Source organism: Montipora capricornis, chromosome 4 (genome assembly GCF_036669925.1).
Source record: "Montipora capricornis isolate CH-2021 chromosome 4, ASM3666992v2, whole genome shotgun sequence".
NCBI classification, from domain to species: domain Eukaryota; kingdom Metazoa; phylum Cnidaria; class Anthozoa; order Scleractinia; family Acroporidae; genus Montipora; species Montipora capricornis.
The window spans coordinates 21,818,087-21,840,586 of record NC_090886.1 but is presented as its reverse complement, the minus strand read 5'-3'; the positions used below and the strand labels follow the sequence as shown (position 1 = coordinate 21,840,586).

General features: G+C 42.0%; 4 pseudogenes; all 4 read left to right on the top strand.

The window, feature by feature from the left end:
* The first annotated feature begins 202 nt into the window (after positions 1-202).
* LOC138044809 (uncharacterized) lies at positions 203-3,372 on the top strand (annotated as a pseudogene).
* Positions 3,373-3,721: 349 nt separating this feature from the next.
* Positions 3,722-16,798, top strand: LOC138044805 (uncharacterized; annotated as a pseudogene).
* LOC138044806 (uncharacterized) lies at positions 8,609-11,347 on the top strand (annotated as a pseudogene).
* A 4,503-nt stretch (positions 16,799-21,301) lies between the features above and the next one.
* LOC138044804 (uncharacterized) overlaps positions 21,302-22,500 on the top strand; it is a 1,300-nt pseudogene continuing 101 nt past the window's right edge.

Genomic DNA, 22,500 nt, shown 5'->3' with positions numbered 1-22,500 from the left:
TATGATGACGATTTGGATCTTGAGGAAGATAAGTGATCAGATTTCGAGCAAAAACAAGCGCTACGTTCCGGCCGTTTTGAGGGCTTCTTTCACTTTGAAATCATCTCAAAACAACATAATCAATTAGAATTCTTTCAAATTTCCTTATTTGGAAGTAGAATATTGCATCAGATCAGAAAATGAGCGGGAAATTCCCTTGAGCATGTGCCGTTTCTCGGAAAAGCTTAGTTTACAGTGTTCCTCAGAATCAAAAGTCTGTGCAATTTATGCAGAAATTATGGATTCTGGAGTTTTGATGATTCAGATGTGGCGAGAACAAAAGAAGAAGGAAAAACAGGAGAAAAGAAGAGCACATAATGAGAAAAATCGCGAGAAAATTATTGAAAAAGTCCTTGAAGCCAGAAAGACAAAGGAAGGAACCAAGAGCCAGCGTGAACAGTCTAAGAACAACAGAGGCGCTTCGATTAAAGAGGTCACAAAAAAAAGCCGGCATGAAAAAAACCAAAAAAAGAGAGCTTCGGAAATGAAAAAGAAAATTAAAAAAGGGAGAAGGATGCCTAGAGAACGAAGCAAGCGCTACAGGCTAAAACAGAAAGAACAAAAGGAACAAACTGAAGCAGAAGCAGCACCGATCGAAGTTTCTGAAGGCAGTACTCCTTTCGCTAACAAAATGGCCAAGAAACGGGCCGTTGAACGAGCAAAGAAAAATCTTCCCGCCACCCCTGAAAAGAAAGCAGAAGTAGTAGCAGCTGTTACACAAAGTCCATGGACAAGGAAGGTTCTAGAAAAGCGTGGACTGGTGAAAATGCCCGAAGAGGAAAAGGAAGTAGCTGCTCTCAAAGTGTTGGCCACTGATCTCACGGAAGGAATTAAAACAATAAAGAACATCAGATCAAACGAAGCACGGATGGCACTCAGAACAGCGAAATCACTTTCTTTTGGCAAGAACGTAAGAAAAACTACAAGTCAGAAGACGCTGTCCAAACACATAGCCTTGGATAGGAGAAGCGTTAAGTCGGGAATAGGAAAACGTGAAAGAATTTTGAAAGGTGAAGAAGATACAATCGGCAACAAAATTAGTTGAGACAGTTGCCAACAGAGCACACTGGCAATGCCACATTCATTGTTTGCAAAGAAAACTTGTCCAAAAAGTACGTTTCTGGGATACCCCTCCCTCCCCACCCTAATCAATGTTGTACCGCTGTTCACAAGGCTCATAGAAAACAGAACAACACAACATTGTCCCAGGTGTACGGGGGAGGGGGCCATTTGCGAACCGAGCTTGAAATCGACTCTGAAGGATAAGAGTGTCTCAACAATTTTGACGCCGATTGTAGCTGGCTTGCAACTGAAAGAAAAACCAGAAGGGATGCAGTCACCAAAGACACTGAAGAAATTGTATAAGACTACTGGAAATTAATGGCCAGCAGGCCAACAGGAAACAAGAAAGATCTGGTCAGAAAACGTGTCGCTGTGAAAACGTGGGTTGAACATCCCAAACACGTGCTTGAAAAAACTCAAACTGAAGCCTACGTAGAGTTTACGTCAATGCACCCAGAGACAAGGATATCACAGAGAAAATTCGAAAATCTAAAGCCTTTTTTCGTTAAAGGAGCAAAGGAGCGTGATAGGCAAACCTGCATGTGCCGACAGCACATTGAGCTTCAGATCGTTCTTAAGGATTGCATGAAGTATCGGAAAAAAGTGGTGGACGCAAGGGAAGAGGTACACCAAGCTGATGCGCAAGTTTACAGCTCAGTCAGTGATGTTATTGAACAGACACTTTGCCCCAAATAACAAGACAACAAGTACCATAACTTAATATGCCTCAGAAGAGAATGCAAGGAATGTGGGGTACAAAAATTACATTTGTTGCCTGAGGAGAAAGAAGCTGCTGGTGATCATGAAGTCAAATGGAAGAGGTATGACTACATCCCCACCGGAAAGCTAAGTGCTGATGGAAAGGAGATAAAGAAAATAGCCCTTGTGGAGAAGTGCACTGCACCAAAGGAACTCTTTGACTATTTTCTTCAGCTCCTTGGACAGTTCCCTTATCATTCCTTCCTTGCCACGTGGCAACGGGAACAACTGGATTCTCTTCTTGAAAGTCTTCCGACAGATCAAGCGGTATGCATCCATGATTATTCCGAGGGTTATGCCTGTCGATTCCAAGATGAAATCCAGTCACAATACTTTGACGTCAATAAAGTAAGCCTGCATGTAACTATTCCTTACAGGCATTCAAATGAGGAGGTGGATGGTCTTCAGAGCACAGAAGAGGAGCCAGTAATATGCAAAGAGCATTTGTTTGTGATCTCTGATGATGTCACACAAGATCATGACTCTGTCCTTCACATCCAGAAGTTGATTTCAAAACATTTACAAGAATCCAGATGCACTATCAAAAAAATGCATGAATTCACAGATGGTTGCACAGGACAGTATAAGACCCGACACTGCTATGGTGACCTCTCGTGTTCCCTAGCAACGCTTGGATATACAGTACAGAGAAACTACTTTGCCACATCTCATGCGAAGGGAGAACAGGATGCGGCTGGCTCGCATGACAAGCAGAAGGCAACATCAGCAGTTCTTTCCAGGAAAGCCACACTCTCAAATGCCAAAGAGCTTTGTGACTTTCTGAGAGAGAACTTTTCAGAACCAGCCACATCATCTTTTCCCTCCAGGCAGAAGTCAGTACAGTTAAAGTGGCGTATTTTCTTTTATTTGCCTTCGTCTGGGGAGCTGGCTGTTGCTCGCAACCAAGAAGGAGGGAGATTCTGCACAGTTGAAGGCATCCGGCAGATACACTCTGTGAGGACCTGCAGTGAACAGCTGAAGGTTTTCACAAGGGAAAGATCGTGTTACTGCTATGATTGTTTAGTTGAGTCTTACGACAGATGCGAAAACAAGCAATGGGTGGGCAACTGGAAAGAAATCAAATTGCCAAGGGAGCCATCTGGTACCAGAACAACGGGAACTGAAGAAGTAGCCAGACATGAAGAGTCTGTTCAACTTGCTGACTTGGCAACAAAAGACAGCATCGTGGCTGTGGAAGCTGAAGATGATGCCCACTATGATTATTATCTTCTAAAAGTGACAAGCAATGGTGTCACTTCCTTAACAGAGAACTTTACAGATGCTTATGGCAGCAATTATTTTGAGGGACAGAATGTTCTACTAGGAAATTTCTTTTGAAGAGAGATCATAATAGATCGAACATATAAATTTAATGACAACACAGCTGCTGTCTTTCCGGGAACCATTCGATATATCTGTGGAACACTACTGTCAAAGAGAAAGAGAGGAAAATCAATATATGAAGTTCCTTTGGATGAACATGAAAAAATAAACTATCATCTCTGTGATTGAATTTTGTAAATAACAATTCAGTTATTATTTTTACTCAAAATTTCCTATAAATACAGTGTAAATAGAGGTTTTTTTAAAATAAGGGAGGGCTGCAATGCATTGTGTGTCAAGCAAAAAAATGGTTTCAATGGGTCGGTGTTGACCAAAATGACATGTTTGTGTAACGTGTTTTCTTGCTTTTTCTGACACATGACAGCAAAATGGGGAACTTTGAGAAATGTTAAAATTTTGACCCGTGTTACACAAAAGTACAGCGGAACTGTGCTTCTGATCTGATAGCCTGAATTTTTCACCATCACTAGCTGGCAAATTAAGCTGCCTTACTCCAACTCAGCTCATGGATTTGATTATGGAAGGTCTACTACTGTTGGGACCAAATGTGAACTTGATGCAGCTTTTGTTAAGGGTTTTCAATGAAGTAAAAGACCTAAACACTCTAAGCATAGTTGAAGAGCTGTACTCATGGCTTGCATCAAAGAAAGGTCTTACATCAAATGTACCTGGCTTTGTTCAGTTATCATTAGCAGAGATGAAGAGGCTTGAGATCAATAACAAAATCAACTTGGTTATTAAATTTTGTCAGATGCTAGCTAATGATCGCCCAGACAAGTCTGGACCTCTCATCCCACTCAACAGAATGCCGTTTGGGCTCATGCAGTATTGCATTGACTTTTTCACTTGCACCAATGTTATGCAAGTAAGTTACCTTGATATGTACAGATGTTAAAAAGTGTTGTCAGGCCTGACACGACTCCTTTGGGTTTCATGATGTTTTAGTTATGTAGTTTTGGTTGTAAGAGTATATTTATAAAGACCTGCCTCTTTTGTAAGGGATAATGGGTAGTTCTCAATAAATCTCTTGAAGCAGGGGTTGTTTCTAGATGATATGACATTTGCTGAGCATTAAATTCTTCTTGAAATTTGGCACTGATGGGTTGTATTGTGTGACAAAAGCCCATATGTTTTTTGCACCTTTTTTGTTTTCCTGTAACATGCATTTTCTCCAAGTAAAATTGACTTATGTAAGGATCTTTTCGACTTAGTTGTTTGGGTAGCCTCATTCACGTAATCACGACGTAAAATTAATAATTGTTCTTTTCTTCAAAGAGTGTTCCTGAAGAATTTGTTGTTAGAAGTATAAGGCCTTCCCCTTTAATAAAGCCTTTTACCTCATCCCAGAGAATGACCAAGGCGTGTGTGTACTGAAAAGTTTCAGTTTGTTTAAAATGTGTACCAGTGTCTAAGACAGACTCCTTGAGGAATCTAAATACTTTACTGTCTGGGTAGTTCATTTCTTTCTGAGATATTTTAGCGGTGAATTTAATGGTAGGATGATGCCTGTTTGCTTGTAACATGAAGCACTCTAACTCTTCTTTTGTTGTGTCCCACAAGGAAAGCACATCAGCAATGCATTGTCCTCATACATTGATATGTTGCACCTTGTTGGTGTTGGATGTGAATCAACTTAGGTGTTAATTGTAATTGTTTGTTGAAATGCCATACTGGCTGTATTGAAAAAATTGTAAATTTAAATCTTATTTGTAGTGCTCATACACTTAGCTATACAAGCACTAAGCTTAGCTAGTTTACAGGCATGCCACTGAAAGGACTGTATGTTAGTTGGCTAGACCTTCACCCCTGCACAACTGAACATGGATAGCCGAGTTAAAAATGCTTTGATAAGGCACCTCATATTTAGTGACAATGATATATTAATTGTCATTTGTTAAGATTTAAACCCAAGGTAATACTTTTCCTTTACTGACTAGATTAAAGAACCATAGGATTTCAAAATGTGGCAGGAGACGATGCTTACCGAGTTTCCAGAGAGATTCCAGAGACGTTTGGCAGGCCCTATGTGGAGTGCCTTGGATCCAAAAGACATAAGAGATCCCATGGAGGTAAAATAAAACAATTTGTAATTAGTTATTGATTTGTACAGTTTGAATGAGTTTTGTTCATTTCTTGATCTGTGACATCATATCAAATATCTAGTTTCCCTTATTGGCTAAACAGCATGTCATGTGAACTTGTCGTTTAGGCACGAGTCAATGTACCTTGCACCAGCAAAAACCACCCAACAAAGAAGGAACCAACAGTCACTGTTTACCTCAAGTACAGAGGTGCAGGTAATGCATTATTATGCCTAATACATGGTGTCCACTCAAACAGATACCTCTTCTATTCTAGATGCAGTATACCAAATCAGCACCCTAAGTGAAAGATTAACTTAATAATATTATTACCTTTCGTGTTTGTTGCAAGGTATCGTATATTCAGATTATTCAGTTGTTGTAAGATTATTGCTTTTTTTCCCAGTTTAGCTTCACTTATTTGTCCATTGTTCTTAGTATTTCTAATAAAGAGATTGTAAAATAAAAGAGGGTAAGGTCAGTAGCCTTATTAGAGTTGTATGTATTTGTTTATTTCATAGCTGGCGGCATTTGATGAACTCAAAGAGGCTAATCCCAAGGAGCTGAGGAAGGAGTATGACGATAGAGTTCATCAGGTGGGCAGTTTGGCAGGCCTTGAGAGTTCTGCAGAGCTTGAAACAGGGTTGAGACAGTGGATTGATGAGTTGGACGGGGATGCGGAGTTCTTAGAGAGTGGTTTCAAGGAAGCTGTTGAGGAGTATAGGAAGAAGTTCACAAATCCATCACCTGCGGAGGAGACTCTTAAAAATGCAAATTGGAATGTGGTTCAATTTCAGACACTTCTGCAACAAGCGCAACTCTTGAACCAAGCCTATGAGGCATAATTGAGTCTACTGTTGTGGTTAGACCAGCCGATGTAAGGGTTGTCAAGACATCTCTCAGGGGCATGGCTGGTGATGCAAAAAGCTACCTTTGGAACCTATTCAAGAAAAAGAGAACAGCAGCCACTCATGTCTTGGTATTAATGCTTTCAGAGGAAAGACGGCAAAAGAAACCTTATGCCTTGCCAGTGAGGTACATCCCCTACAAAAGCCTGCAGGACCAGTATGTTCATGACTTCACAAGAGAAGTGAAGAAACATATGACAGAGAGAGGACTGTCCATTGTGGGTAAGTGGCCCTGATGTAACACACACTCCCTCTCCCTCTCCCTCTGTCTCTCTCACTTTTCCTTTGTGACTCTTTGTGGGTTTATTCATGATTGGCGAACTGTAAAACTTTGTAAAGACCACTTTGTTTTCAATTTCTCGTGCCTGGTTTGTCAGACAATGTATCCCTGGAAATACCTTTTGCAGGCACTACTACATATGGCGAGTTTTGCTCCCTAGGATCCCGTGTTGAAACAAGGGCTATCCACCTTTGATAGCTCATCCATGATGCTAAAGATAGTGTCAGGAGAAAAAGCAGGGAAACTTTGCTGAAAATGCTGCTTGTAATTGACAGTAAGTGCTGAAAATGTAAATTGCCATTAGTCCCCATCTCAGTTTATGCAGGGCTTTCAGTGGTGTTCCAATTAGGTACTGTAACTGCTATAGCACAGTACCTGTAGGAGATAAAGATTACCACCGATAATGTAATATCAGTGCACTGACTGCATGACTTATATAGCTGGCTGTTCACATCAGGATACCCATCAGGCTGATTTGTCCTCACAATTTTTTTTATATAGCTGCTCCAGATGGTAGACCAATTGTCAAAATGCCAAACAGTGATATTCCTGTTTCAGCCATCCTTGAACTGGATCAGATACTGGCCAGCGGTCTAAGCCTGGAGGATGCCATTACCAACCTTAGGGGCAGTCTAGTACCACCTCGATACACCCCATATCCCTTCTGGAGTAACAAAACTGAGTCTCTTCTTGACAAGCTCCGCTGAATTGTGGCTACGTACACTTTCCGCAAGAGGGTTGACGAGCTCAAGCTACAGGGTGTAGATTTCACATCTCACCTTTATGTCCCAGAAGTAGATCCTGCCACGGGTCTGGTACACCATGAAAGAGCTGACCACAACCACCTTCTTAAAAGGATTGCACAGCATTTAAGGAATGGAGGCTACAGTGCTCTCAACTATGAATCATTTTCTGACGTTCTGGCTGATCCCTTGAGTGGGCTGACACATGCTGCTCTGGTTGGTAAGCGAAAGCAAAGTGTGAAGGATGCAGAGAGGCTTTTGTCATACCACGTGGTAAATTCTCTTGAAAGGCTTGGTTGTCGGAAATCGTGTGTTTACGTAATCAAAACATTTTTAATGCGTATGGGATTTGATTGTTTGGTTGACCGGAAAGGGATAGGCATCGAACCTGTCATCGTTAGTAACTTTAACCAATCAGAGAACACATTGTACAATTTGCAGTATCATTGTTCTAGAAATCGAAGTGTGTTGTAATCGTGAGAGACAAATATATCTGTTTAAAATTCTATCGTGAGTGAGTGAGTGATTTTAGTGCGAGTTTATCGGGAAAACATTGTGTTGTCAGGCAATTTTCTAATTCCCAACACAAAGTGGCACCTCCGACGGGACTGTGAGCGGGAAACACCGAAACAAAACGAGTTAATCAGCCAAGAAGCTCAAACAACACAACAACGGAGGCGTTGACCTCGGAGTTGGACGTGCAACTAGAGGGAAGACCAAAGCAATTATCGAGAAAGCGAACAGGGAAGGGATAGAATGGCATCGGGACGCTCTGCGAGCGATCGTGAAGAAGGTTGAAGGTGTTAAAATGAAAATCGAACAAGCGAAACTGGAGAGCGGCGTTCAGGTTGACAAGCTAACAGAATGGAGCGCCGCAGTTGAAGCACAACAAGAAACTGCTGACGAGGAGATCACGCATTTATCGGATAGACTCCTTCAAATGAATGCAAGACAAGGATGCAAGCGAAGAAAAGCAAAGAGGAGCTGGCAGAGCGAGATCGACAAAAACAGCTTGCGTTTGAACATACACAACTGGAGATGAGGTTGACATATGAGAAGAAAATCGAGGAGACAAAACAAGCGAAGACCATGGAACCGACCTCGACTCAAGCCGCGAAGACCGCCAAGCTTCCTAAGCTTGTTATTACAAAGTTTAGAGGCGATTTAACAGATTGGGCCCGGTTCTGGAGTCAGTTTGAAACCGAGATCGACAAGGCAGAAATGGCTGGCGTGACGAAGTACTCCTACTTAAAGGAACTCGTAGACCCCAAGATACAAACGGAAATCGACGGCTTGCCCTTTTCATCAGAGGGATACAAGCGTGCGAAGAACATCCTGACAAGAAAGTATGGCCAAATAAGCGAAGTTGTGAACGCGTACGTGGAAAACATCATGTCTTTGCCTACAATTGGTGGAACACAGCCCGCTAGAATCCACAATTTCTTCGAGAAGCTTCTTTTCAACGTGCAATCGTTGGAAACAATGGGGAAACTGCGAGAGGTGAATGGATACGTGCAAATGACTATCGACAAGCTGCCAGGGATAAGAGGGGATCTTGTGCGAACAGACGATTCTTGGCGAGAATGGAATTTCCCAAAGTTAGTGGATGAACTCCGGAAATGGACAGAAAGAAACCCGATCCAACTTAAACAAAGTGACAAGCCCTGGCGTGACAAGAATTTTCAAATCCAACAGGACAGAGATGGCAGAAATCGGGGATGCGTTTATTGCGGAAAGCAAGAACACAAATCGGTTGACTGCAAAACGGTTGTCACCGCAAAGTCCTTAGCAACAAACGCCTCTGTTTCAATTGTACTGGAAGCAAACACAGAGCTGAGGATTGTAAGAGCCGTTCCTTGTGCCAGATTTGTCAGAGAAGACATCACATGTCCATCTGCAAACAGCGTTAGTAACCAGCTAATGACAGCGACTACAATGGAAAGACAAACTGTGATTTATCCGGTCGTCGTAGTGGAAGTGCTGGGAGTTAAGTGTCGTGCGTTGCTAGACACCGGTGCCGGAAGTTCGTACGCTTCAGCAGCGTTACTTGATCGCCTAAAGATTCGTCCTCATCAAAGAGAAGTACGACAGATAAGACAGATAAGAGAAGTACGAAATGATGATGGGAGTGGTTACTAAGCCTGTAGAGATCTTCAAGGTCCAGATAAGATCACTGAAGGGCGATTTCCTCCTCGAAACGGACGTGACCTTGGTAAACAAAAAACAGCTTTTATCCCTGGAAAACCCTCACTACCATCAGGTCCTGGAAAGGTACGACCACTTAAAGGGAGTGAAGATGGACGATATGGACACAAAGGAATTCCTTCCAGTGCACCTTATCTTGGGGGTGTGTGACTACACCAAGATAAAGACTGAAACAGCATCTCTTATTGGAGCCGCGCACGAGCCTATCGCCGAAAAAACCAAGTTTGGATGGACCATTATTTCACCAGGCAAGGAAGTGGATCTGTTTCCAATGTTCCTGACTCAACCATCAACAGTGGATTACGACAACTTGTGCAGACTGGATGTACTTGGACTCGCGGATTGTGAAACTGGTGATCAAGAGGAGGTGTATTCCGAGTTCAAGGAGCAACTTAGACGAGATGAAGAGGGTTGGTACGAAACTAGCCTTCCATGGAAAGGGAACCACCCACCTCTACCAAGCAACGACGCAGGCAGTCTTCGCAGGTTAACCCACCTCGTAAAGAAGCTACGCAGCCAAGGAACGATAGAGCGTTACGATCAAGTGATCCAAGACCAAATCAAGACCGGAATAGTCGAGAGAGTTAGCCGACCTGCAACTGGGCAGCACGAATTTTACATCCCCCACAAGGCAGTGGTACGTGACACAGCAGAAACCACCAAGCTTCGTGTAGTGTATGACGCGTCAGCATGGGCCTACTCTGGTGCACCCTCGCTAAACGAGTGTTTAAATCCTGGCCCACCTCTTCAAAACAAGCTCTGAGTGTCCTAGTTCGTTCTCGATTTCATCCAGTTGCAGTGACAGGAGACATCAAGCAAGCTTTCCTCCAAGTCCGAATCAAAGAGCAAGACCGTGATGCCCTAAGATTTCATTGGTTGAAGGACCCAAACAGTCAAACAGTGGAGACGCTGAGGTTTACTAGAGCCCTTTTCGGTCTGACATCATCGCTGTTCCTCCTGGGAGGCGTAATTCAACAACTGTTGGACAGTTGCAGACAAAACTACCCAGACATTGTCAGCGAAATTGAACGAAGCTTGTACGTTAACAACCGGATCAGTGGTGGCCCTACAAGTGAAAAGGCAAAAGAGATCAAATCAGCTTCTCAGAACGTATTCGCCAAGGGCACCTTCGAGTTGCATAAATGGCATTCGAATGTGAAAGAGTTAGAATCAGCCGCGTCAGAACCAGTCTCGATCGAGAAAGGAACGTACGCAAAAGAGCAGTTAAACGTACCCGGAAGACAAGGAGCTACCCTGCTTGGTTTGCCATGGGACAAAGAAAACGATACAGTTGGCGTGACTTTTCCACAAGAGAAGGCTGATCCTAGCAAGCGGGGAATCTTAAGCAAAGTGGCAAAGATCTTTGACCCATTGGGACTGGCCTCTCCTATCTCATTGGGGGGTAAGCTCCTCTACCGTGACGTGTGTGACGCCAAGCTAAACTGGGATGCAAAGCTACCCAGAGAGTTGATGCAGAGTTGGACCCAATGGGAGGAGCGACTTCCTGAGCAGCTTACAGTCCCAAGGTCCTTAGCAGCCTATCAAGAGGACATTCAATCAATCGAGTTGCACGCCTTTGGTGATGCCAGTGGTAAAGGCGTGGCCGCGGTTGTGTATGCTGTAGTCGTTCAAGAGTCAGGCATCAATCAGGGACTTGTGGCAGCGAGAGCGAGACTCTCCAAAAGGGGACTGACGATCCCTCGGCTAGAATTGGTGTCTGGACATATGGCGGTGAATCTCTTGGCAAACGTGGCCTCAGCCCTAGATGGATTTCCCCTAATGGAAAGGTACTGCTGGCTCGACAGCACCGTTGCCCTGCACTGGATCAGATCCCCAGGCACATATAAGCAGTTTGTGAGCAACAGAGTTGAGAAAATACAAGCACATTCAGAAGTAATCTGTAGGGACCTCGGAGAACCCTGCTGACCTTGGAAGCCGTGGTGGAGAAGTGCTAAACCATCCCTCTTGGTGCAACGGACCGAAGTGGTTGAACAACAAAGCGTGCTGGCCTCCAAATATTGTGACCAAGGCATCAGATGAATCAATGGCAGAAGTGAAAGCAACGCGAGAAGTCTTTGCTGTGGCGATAGCAACTACAGATGAGCTAGACACCCTTCTTGAGAAGTTTACCTACTGGAAGACGATGAGAATCTGTGCGTGGATAATGCGGTTCGTCCACAACGTCCGTTCAAAAAAGATAGGAAGTCTAAAGGGACCGCTGACTACTGAGGAAACTAACAAAGCGAGAATCTTTTGGGTGAAAAGAGTCCAGACAAGAGCCACAGCGGATAAGCATTATCAAGAAGATCGGTTGCAACTGAATCTACAACCAAACCAAGACGGCGTATTGGAATGTCGAGGCAGAATCCAAGGGCATTTTCCGGTGTATTTGCCCGATACTCAGCGCTTCACAGAGAAGCTCATAACACAAGTTCATCTTGGAATGCTCCACGGGGGAGTTGTCAGTACCATGGCAAAGGTTCGAGAGCTGTACTGGGTTCCGTGCCTAAGAAGATTGACCAAAAGAATCGTGAAGAGTTGCCACAGCTGTCGGTGGTTTCAAGCACAAGCATTTTCATCCCCTCCCCAAGGAGGCCTCCCAAAGGATCGGACTGAAGGTCAAACGCCCTTTCAAGTCGTCGGCGTCGATTACGCGGGACCGTTGAAGTACCGTAAGAACGCGAAGACAGAAGGAAAGGCATAAGGTGTATTCAGACAATGGAAGAACCTTCGTTGGTGCCGCCCAGTGGATCAAGCAAGTGATGCAAGATGAAAGGTTCCAGAATTTCCTCGCCTACCAAGGGATCAAGTGGCAGTTCAATTTGAGTCGTGCACCGTGGTGGGGAGGGCAATTTGAGAGAATGGTGGGACTCGTCAAGAAAGCTCTTTACAAGTGTATTGGAAATGGCCTGCTGTCCTGGGCTGAACTTCAAGAGATACTGTTGGACATAGAAGTGGCACTCAACAACAGACCACTGAGTTACGTGGATGAAGACATTCAGCTACCCATCCTGACCCCGAGTTCCTTCCTGTATGGTCAACCCAACATGCTACCAGAGTTAGAGCCTCATCGCATTGAGGAACATGACCTGCGGAAGGGAGCTAAGTATTTGAGGAAGTGCAAGGATACACTATGGTCACAGTGGACAAGCGGATACCTTCGTGGACTGAGAGAGAGACATCGGCTGAAGCACAAAGGAGACATGACCTATCCATCCAAGGGAGAAGTCGTTATCATCAAATCAGAAGAGAGGAACCGAGTACACTGGAAGTTGGGAGTCGTTGAAGACCTAATTACCGGCGGTGATGGCGTGATTCGTGGAGCTAAGCTAAAGTCCGGAAAGTCACAACTGGCGGGCCCAATTCAGTATTTGTATCCACTTGAGTTAAGCTGTGACACATCAGTCCAGACCCCACCAAAGACCCTGAGTGCAGACGCACCAGTCTACAGGCCGAGACGGGATGCTGCAAAGGCAGCTAGATTTCGCATCCAGGATATAAATGAACAATGAACAGTGAACAATGCATATAATAATTATTTGATGATCATGACTGATTTTCCAACAGTTTTAAGTTTTGTGGACATTTGCTCTCTCGAGGCAAATGGGGGGAGGGTGTCGCAAATCGTGTGTTTACGTAATCAAAACAGTTTTAATGCATATAGAATTTGATTGTTTGGTTGACCGGAAAGGGATAGGCATCGAACCTGTCATCGTTAGTAACTTTAACCAATCAGAGAACACATTGTACAATTTGCAGTATCTTTGTTCCAGAAATTGAAGTGTGTTGTAATCGAGATCGGGACATCGTGAGAGACAAATATGTCTGTTTAAAATTCTATCGGGAGTGAGTGATTTTAGCGCGAGTTTATCAAGAAAACATTGTGTTGTCAGGCAATTATCTAATTCCCAACATGGTTATAACTTGGAAGCTTCTTATGTACGTACCACTGCACAGTGGCATGAGGCTTCAGATGGCAGAGGCTTGAGCCAACTGCAGAGGTCTCATTATAACTACCAGATGCTAAACTTCATTCGAGATGATTGGATGCCTTGGCATCGTGAGAATTACGATTTCTCCACCATTGACATTAACAGGTATTTTGAGAGTTTGGTAGAGAATTCTAAGAAAAGCTGAACAATAACAATAACAGAAATCTGATGACACGCAAGCATTTCTGTCATTCCTTATTACACCCTTAGGTTTGCCTGGAACATTTCTTAGGCACTGACCTACCTGCTGGTGGTTTGCTGGGGGCCTGCTGTCAAATGCAGGGTGTAGGGGAGGGTATCTTGCACTGACACCCCCACTTAGATAGCCTTAATTGAGTTTTCAGTGTTAAATCGCCTTGATATTGACTGTGCTCCTTAGTACTTTACTCAGTTGTTGACCTTGTTTGAGGGCTTTATGATGAGATGGCACCTAACTGGAGTGGTCCATGCCACGTGCATGCATGACGGACCAATCCCCTAGCCAGGGGGGGGGGGGGGTGGTCAGAGAACTTCTGGCCCGTGGGACTGTCTTTGAGTCAACGCAGGCATGTTTTTTACGAATACGATCAGATATACATGTACAAAGCTTATATAGTGCAGCCACAAAATTACGTTTCAAGGAATTAGTGATGTATTGATGGACAATATACTTATAAAGTGTAAAGCTGATTTAATCTGGTGTTCTTTACAAGGCCTGTTGCTGGTATAAGAGGACAACACATATTGAGAGCCAGGAGCTGAGGCGCATTGAGAACCAGGAGATTGGGTATGAGGAACATCCTCGTGCTGCTGAGACAGAAGACCTGGAGTCTTACTTCTGTGTCACCCATCGAGACCTTGGTCCAATTTTCACGTTGAAAATGTTTAAGACCTACTGGCCAAAGAGTGTGAGGTAAGTGATAAACAGTGTTATTGAAGGTGAGGGTACGGAAACTTTCGCATCAATGATAATTATACCTGTTCTCCTGATGTACAGTACCGCCTGGAAGTATTGACCCCAAGGGACGAGGCAATACCTTGTCTTTGCCGCAGGTAGTGGACACGTGGCACCGAGGTATGCAAATTTTTTTCCCTCGGTAAAACCGAGGTGCTCTTTGCCGTGGGAAATTTGCCGCGGGAAAGAACAATGATCTGTTGCTCTTGTAAAATAAGTGGAAGACTGGACATCAAATTTTATATCTCATGGTGTGAAGAATCGATTCTTAATGCAAGATATTGTAATCAAAATGAGAAAGTGTGCCATTTACGTAAGGACTCAAATTTTATAATCTTTACATAATGTAAAACTGAAGACTTCTTTAAAGATACAGTGTAAGCGACAGCTTGATTATCCAGCCAACGCAACACTCGTTGTTCTCCAGGTTGTAATACTGTATGTGTGCGTGAGAAATTATTTGTTTGGTTTTGAAAAAGGTTCAATTGTATCTCTTTTCGTCTAAGCCTGACTTTATTTTATTTGGAGACCTGAAATTCAAACTTGTGCGATTGTCTTCGTTTTATCATCGCCATTTTGGTTAAAAGCAGGTATTCCTTCCACATACATTGTATTATTGTTAAACTTGTCAAATTTCAATTTTAATCGCAACATTCTTCCGAGGCATCGGAGCCTTTGTCGGTACTATTTTGAGACCAAACGTACCGACGAATAATTTAAGAATGGTTTCTTTTTTCATCGCTTTTCATCAGCAATAAATTGTTATATCATAGCAATTGCAGTAAAATACATTTTCGCGTTGTTTTATCAGTCGTGCAATAGTCTACTTGAATTCCATAAATATTTTTTAATTGCAGCATGTTGATTACGCACGGAAAACAAATTTAAGAATAGACTGTAGTTAGTGGAGAAAAGAAGTCTCTTACTTATCTGAACGCTCATCGTTTGCATACGAATTTTAACAAATGCAAAACCAGCAAGCAAAACAAACTTTAGAATGTTTGAACCATCTTTGCTCCAGTGCTCATGTTGCGCTTTCACGTGCAACTCTTTTCGCAGCGGGCGTCCACTCGTGCTAAATTTGCATAACCATGCCGATATGCACCAATGATTACCCAGAGCACGAAAACAATCTTTTCAGTTTAGCTCAAATAATTTTCGACTATTTCAGGGGTTTGATATCCTGGGTTCTTTCCTTGGAGTGTTTTTCTTTTTTGTGATTTGTTACACTAAACAACCTTAGAAAGTAATACTGCAGTAGGAAACCACAAGAAGTCGTAACTTGGTCACGCAAGGTTTTCGAGCCGTTCACCCTGAACATGTAAGCTTTCAGTTTGTAAATATTGTCAAAACCCTCTCCTGTTTGCAGGATATCGAAATAATAGATGAATAAATGTATGTTCCGTGTGCTGAGCTGCAAAAAACAAGCGGACATATTCTGCCATAAACTTAAATGTATAAAATGACGGCGAAGTCCACGCAAGTGGGACAAGCGTCGAACCTTCGAATGAATAGTCCACCATAAGTCTTCGAAATAATCACTGCAATCAAAATACAAATGCATGTCGCAAAGAAGGTTTCAAATGTGGTCGGAATCTAGCTACAGTACGGATATTCTTTTCGCATGTAAAAGGAAAAGGAAACCAAGGTGCATGATTAGCGGCTATAACCCTCTTTGCTGTTCGCAATTTTTAGCTGAAACTTGTTCAGTTTCTGTGGTTCGGTGGGATCTCAACATTACAACCTACAATAGCTTATCGAAACACAAAGTCAACAGAAACCCAACTCTACCGCGAAATTTTAATTACCGAGGGTTTGCCTCGGTTGACTTACCCGCGGCAACTTTTGAGCTTAGCCGTAAATTGCCCTCGGCAGAAAAGCGGCCTACCGCGGGAATACCGAGGGAAAGTTGCGACAGGGTGACGCAGCAATGACGCGGTAAAGGGGTCAATACTTCCAGGCGGTACTGTATGTTGGTCTACAAGCACTGCACCCATGGTGTGAAAAAAGACAACTTTCTCTCATCACACCTGCACGGCAGGCAACTTTCATGAACATACAAATTTTTTCCTTTGATAAAAATCCAAAAGCTAAAACATAAATAATTTTTGCTATTCATGGGGTGTATGATCTTATTTGGTACATTGCTTATTTTTTAATTTCAGGGAATTTTGCAACAGGATGGACACAGATTTACCTTTCTATTATTGGACTTTAAATGAGCGTTATTCTGAAGAGGTCTATCCCTCATTTGACAAAAGGGCGGAGTTTGATGAAGGTGGAGGTGATGATGCACGCAACCACCCACTGCGTCTACACAGACTGCGCATCAATCAGAGAAAAGACAGCTCCATCTTTGTAGTTGGAAGGGTCCACCTCCCTGCTCGACATGGGCAGACCATTCGTCAGTCATTTCACAGGCCACGAAATTACCTTGCCCCACCCCCGTGAAGTGGCTTTTTTTTAATCCAATGCTTTATTTTCATATTTATTCTGTTTGTTTTTTGTTTTCCTTTGCGAGAAAAGTCTTCCATGATTAGATATGCAGTGCTGGAAATAACAGTCGGTCATCGGACATTGTCCGACTAGATTTTGAAAATGTCTGGCCAATTTCACATTATGATCGGACACGATGACCGAACGTGTCACCAGCACATCTTGAGTCTTCTTCAAGGTGTTGTCAGTCAATAAATTATTTGCGGTCCAATTTGTCAGATGTCCGACCAAAAGGAAGATTCGAAAGGACATATGTCCTCTGAATAAAGAAAAATTATTTCCAGCACTGGGTATGTAAAACAAAGGAAAATCACACAAAGAATAAATTAAAACCACAACATAGATATTTGGTATGCAGAGGAGGAATTGTGTTCAAAGAAATATTTTTTGTGGGGTGGTAAAAGTAGTATAATACTCAGCGACAAAATGTAAGTATGAAGCAGATGAAATGAAAAGTATTTACTCTGGAGTAAAATAAGCATGAATGCTTTATTTTGACTTAGACATGTCTGTTGTGCTGTGACAAAGGTTGGAATGAAATTAGTTTTATTTAAGCTTGCAATTTATATATTTATACCCAGTCTTCAAGTATCTGTTGCTTGTGGGAGACTTTTCTTGTATTTGTAATATCTTGTATATGTAATATTTTATTTGTAAGATTTAATGCAAACAAGGAATTTGTAATGTGATTTCCTGTCCTCACTTTGTTGTATTGCATGATTTAACCTGGAAAGGTAGTCTAACCTAACCCTAAACCAGACAGGAATGGACAAGGTTTTTTTTCCGCGTTTAATCTGCATGTGAGGGATTGTGCAGGTTAATCACATTTAGGCTTATAATTGTCTGGACTGTACATCCACTTGATGACTACAGTACTGTGCAAAAGTAATGAGAGCGAATTTCAACGAATTTCGTCTATTGTTCTCGCGAATTTTTGACGATATGTCAGCGAAATTTCGCTCAATGCGATATTTCAAAGAAAATGCAGCGAAATGATGCAAATTCTTTCGACATTTCGAAGTAACGAACTTTCCTTGCTGCGAACTCTTTCGAAATTTCGAAGTAACAAACTTTTCTTGCTCTCAAAATTTTGAAGAAATGAACTTTCGTTTCTTCGAATTTTCGAAGCAGTGAACTGTTGTTAAAAATACACTGTAAATTATAATTGCAGTAACACATAACTCGGAACCAAACGCGCTTTGTTGATTTATTTACACCACGACTGAAGAGCGTATCAAAAATGAGCTAGAGAGATTTAACCCGCACTCTGCTTCAGTAGAGTAACTGCCCGTTTGTTTTTAGACAAGACAAACCTTCAAGGACTGAATCGTAATGACAAGTAGACCCTCCGTGAGGGTACACTGGGTTGCCTGTAGTAAGTGCAGCATTCCAGGCAATTTTTTTCAAGTTGGGGTTTGTAGATGATATAACGCGTGCTCTGATTGGCTAATTGTGACTGGCCCACGGGCCGATTACGGGCTTGCAAAAACAAAGCAAAAGGTAATTAAAAAAACCATATAATAAACTACTTACTAACCGAGCTATTGTAGCTCGAGCCATACTGGGGAATATTGGCCCTGGGTCGTTTTTGTACGGACCGAGCGCAGCGAGGTCCGTACTGCCACGACCTCGGGCCAATATTTCCCTGGCAGTACGGCCCTCGTGCTCGGTTAGTAAGAAGTTATTAAGGGGTCACCATGAAGTCATACCAGCAGAGGCCCTTTGGCTCACAGGTCCTCACACGTTCGTAGGATGAAACAGATCCTTTTCTGAGGTTAAACATCTGGCTACCGGCCTAACTCTTTTTCCTACTTTCCCAACCGCGAGAAAACCGCAGTAAATCAGCCATCGCCAAAATGTGTATTTTTTTTCTCAAAAAATATTTAAAGTTAGGGGGAAAAAATACATCATTTTAAAGCTAAGAAAATAAACTTTCCAACAGCGTATAACTTATTTACAGACAACTGAAACATTTTATAAAAGCGAAAGTTGAACGAAAAAATTTAAGAAAAATAACAGTAAAATATGTTTTCCAGGCAAAATTTGGTCATTTTAGTGTTGATTACGAATTTTTGGATGCAAAACTAATACTTTCTGCAATTTATCTGCTTTCTTGGACATAAATTCGACCGAAAACTGACGAGGCATGAATATTTTTAGATTTTTAGGAATAATAGATAACATGGATTCAATGCGTAATGTGATAATGCGATAAAAGTGTCAAATTTGCGACCCATTGCTAACGGCAACGGAAGCGATCGCATTATGAATAATTAACCTCTGTTGCCAAAAACCACCCAAATAACCGGTCAGTGTAAAATGCAGACTGCAGACTGCGGGTTAATAAAATAATAATGAAAAAAGAGTTATAAGAGTGTTAGTAGCCGTTTGTACTTTCACACTGAAACCCCAACGCAGGTCCCACTGCTTTGGTTGCCCCACCGCATGTTTTAAATCCGGATTTGCATCGAACTCTGTAAGAATTGAAGCTGTTTGAATCCTTGTTGTTGTTGTAAAAAGGATAGTTTCGTTAAGTGAGTTAGTTCCTTTTAGGCAAAGAAGTCACCACCCCGTAATTCAACTGTCCATTTTGCTGCACTGAACAACGTAATCGAGTAATTACCCAATAACTCAATTTATTTTAACATGCATGGCTACAATACCAATTAACAAAGACAGAGATAACATGGATTTTGCAACCATTTAACATTTCAATTCAGTCGGCTTAAGCCAGTATGACTGAGGTGTAAAAATTTCTTATTAGGATCCTTTCATTCGCTTTCGTGTACGTTATGTTTATCCTTTAGTTCACAAGTTCGTTTGTTTTGCATCTGGAAGATGTAATTTTCAATTATAACCTCTCCCTAGGGGTTATCATGCATAGCTTAACCAATGAAATCCCTGCGTCCTAATTGCTCGGAATACATGAAATTCTTTGTGCATTTCGTTGCACCGAAAAAAGGCAACCAAGATTATTCAGGTATTCGAAGTAATAATTGTTGGTTTTTTGATCGATTTCCCTCGATGTACCGGTGTGACAAATAATTTCGAACATTGCAATGCATCTGGAAGCGCAAAAACAAAGCTCAGATGATTTCAACGCGTATGATCGCATCCCCAAAAGGTGCAGCGACCTGCAGTCATGATAATGTGAGTTGTTGACAGATGTAAAACAGGATTGTCTTTCAAACAATCTTTATTTTATCCTTATGACTCGTTTTTTTATTATTAATATTTATTTTACCCTCAGTCTGCATTTTACCCCCGGTCTGCAATCTGCAGTCTGCGTTTTACACTGACCGCCCAAATAACCGGTATTTGGACGGAAAATTCATCCCAGAGGATAAAACTATTCACTGGACATGTAATAAAGGTACTGTAAATATGTTCGAGCGAAAGCAAAAACAAGCGAATATTTTGACGGAAAACACAATAATGTGAGATCAAAGGAACGTGTTGAAGACACGCAATTGCGGCATCGCTTCGACAATAATCTTACCTTTTCAGCGATTTTAACGCTGGAAATTCCATTCAATCCACCTGGTCTAGTCTTTGAATTCACTATTATCGCTGCCCTGCGAATCTTCAGTCTTCTACACAACAGCACACTTGGTAAAAGACGGCTCGACGGGCGACAGATTGTTGTCAATGTTGTCGCCTGTCTTGTTCAGTATCCAATTGATTTGCCATTATTGAGCTTCATAAGGGTATATTTTGTTCAAAGATCCACTAAAACACCATTCACGCTACATGACTTTTGATGCCATTGGCGGTTAAGTTAATCGTTATAATGTGTCCACCAGAGAAATCTACGCATTTCCCACTACCCTCTCGATCCTAAGAAAATATGCACAGCAGAGCTCTATGCACAAAGACACCACTTAGCAGGGGAGTGAGAGGCAAGACTTTTACCGACATGGAAAAAAATAAAATAAATAAAACGGAGAAATCTACCCATTTTACAACTGGATTGCCATACAGCAACCCAGTAACAAGCAGGATTGTAAAACTCCATGATCTGGATTACGCATGCATATTTCTGGTTGAAATCTAACTGCGATTGAAGGTCAAGCTTGCAATGTTTTGATCCTCTTAATAGATAAAAAGCGCTTTGACTTGCATACCAGTAGTTCGAAAATGTGAATGATTTCAGAGAAACATAGAATCGGTTCAACCATTCACCGACGTCAAAAAATTATGACAAATATCTATTATTTGCCGCAGGCTGTAAAACTAGTGTGGTCACGCATCATCTTCTACTTCATCTGGGTGAATCTGCAATTCGGTCAAAATATTGCATATTAAGTCTCGAACAATTTTTTAAAACAGGCAGGAAATTGATTGTTATATTACGATATTTTTACCTGGAATTCGACACTTGATATAACCGCTATAACGCAAGGCAAGACCACATCTTTTACTTTATCAAGCACTCGCTTACACTCAGGGAAAACAACCATGTGCCATTCCGACAGAGATCCAGGGAAACTCGCGTGCCCAAACAAACATTTTAACTTCAGGAAAGGTAAGTTAGGTATCGTGAGTTCAGAAACATACCTGGGATCGATGCAATACAGGTACAATAACCTAGATTTCCGAAACATCACCACTTGCCATACATTCTCCTCAATGATGTCCATCTCGAAATGATAGCATCATGTGACCTCTGAGGGTTGATAATATAGTTAGAAGCAATGCATTCTGGGATATATGGTTCATCCTCCTTTTATTCTCACCATCAGAAGAGGAATTCCAAGCAGCAACAGAATCTGTATTAACTGATAAGGTTACCGAAAAATATCCCAATTACCAAGAGTATGTAAAAAGATCTTTAAAACGGCGGCAAGAGTGGGCACTTTGTCATCGAAAAAATCTAATCACCAGAGGAAATAACACTGACAATTACACTGAGTCCATGATCAACATATTCAAGAGTGTGATTTTACAACGAATGAGGGCCTACAATTTGATTGAACTCTTCAAGTTTATCACAGAAGACCTTGAAATGTACTTTCAAAGAAAACTGCTTGCCCTTGCATTTGGAAAAACACAAAATCTACATCTGGCTCCTAGGTGTTTTGGTGCATCAGCATCTACAGTCCACCTTGACACTATCAAACAAAGTACTTCTGACTGTTGCAAATTCTTTGTTCCAAGCAGAACTGCTTCAGAGGTAAGCTATGAAGTAGATTGCAGAACTGGAATATGTACCTGCCCTATGGGAAGCAATGGCAATCCCTGAGCTCATCAAGCAGCAGTGACACTAAAATATGGTATTGCTGGTATCAACTTTATTCCTCAGAGACCAGAAGAAAGATTCAGCCTTGCAAAACTTGCCATCGGAAATCACAAAGAACTTCAATTAGAAAAATTTGTTCCTCTCCATCAAAAGAATCCTGCAGAAATGGACAGTGGTGACCAGAGTGTTCCTTTAGATGTCAATTCTCTTTGTGAAACACGAGACGTGCCTCAATGCAGCATCCACTCACCTGAAAAGGACTCCAAGATTGATGATGAATTAGAGAACATATTAAGACTTCACCGACAAGTAAGCAATGACATCGAACTGAAGCTTAGGACAACTGATAAGAATTTTCGGGCATGCTATCAGAAATATTTGGAAATTTACAGAAACATCATTTCGAAATCAAGAGGAC